Genomic DNA, 696 nt, shown 5'->3' on the forward strand with positions numbered 1-696 from the left:
TCCCCCCTCTATATATCCTTATTATTATGGAGCACCTAAGTTGTGTCTAGCGCTATTTAAACGCATTAATTTACTTTTCATTAATGACTCTGTGGGGAAGGTAGTTAACATAATGCACATTTTAGATATGAAGTGAAGGTCTGCGAGCGTGAGAATTCATTGTCTAAAAAAAACTCAAGAAAACGTTTTTGCCAAGTAAAAGGCAGCTTCCTCTAAGACACCCAGACCAAAAGACCGGTCCGCTGGGGGCTCTCACTGCCGGAGCAGACCAAATGACAACTCCATCCTTGTGGTTAACAGGTCTGACTCCAACCCCGCACCTCCGCTCCAGGTCGGGCTCAGGGGAGGAGCAGACCTGTGATGCCTTTTATAATCCTCAGCCTTCTGCAGACAGGTGGCAACTCCGTGGTCCGGTGTACTGCAAACCACCTATCGAGTTGCTGTCGGGCAGCTCACCGGCCCAGGACACACACGCCCCGGTACTACAGCTGGAGACCGCTCACAGGCTCAAAATCCCGACCTGGCCCGCTCGCCCCGCCCACCTCGCTCAACGGCTCCCGCCGCTGTTCGCTCCGCCCTTTCGCCTAAATCCCACCTCCCCGTAGCATCGATTTGCCTCTTCAGCGGCAGAAGTTAGAGCACCCTCGGAGCTGCGTCGCTAGGCCCGCCCCTTCCTTGGGTCTCGAGCGCCGAACA

This window comes from Phyllostomus discolor, chromosome 5 (assembly GCF_004126475.2).
Source record: "Phyllostomus discolor isolate MPI-MPIP mPhyDis1 chromosome 5, mPhyDis1.pri.v3, whole genome shotgun sequence".
In the NCBI taxonomy this organism is placed as follows: domain Eukaryota; kingdom Metazoa; phylum Chordata; class Mammalia; order Chiroptera; family Phyllostomidae; genus Phyllostomus; species Phyllostomus discolor.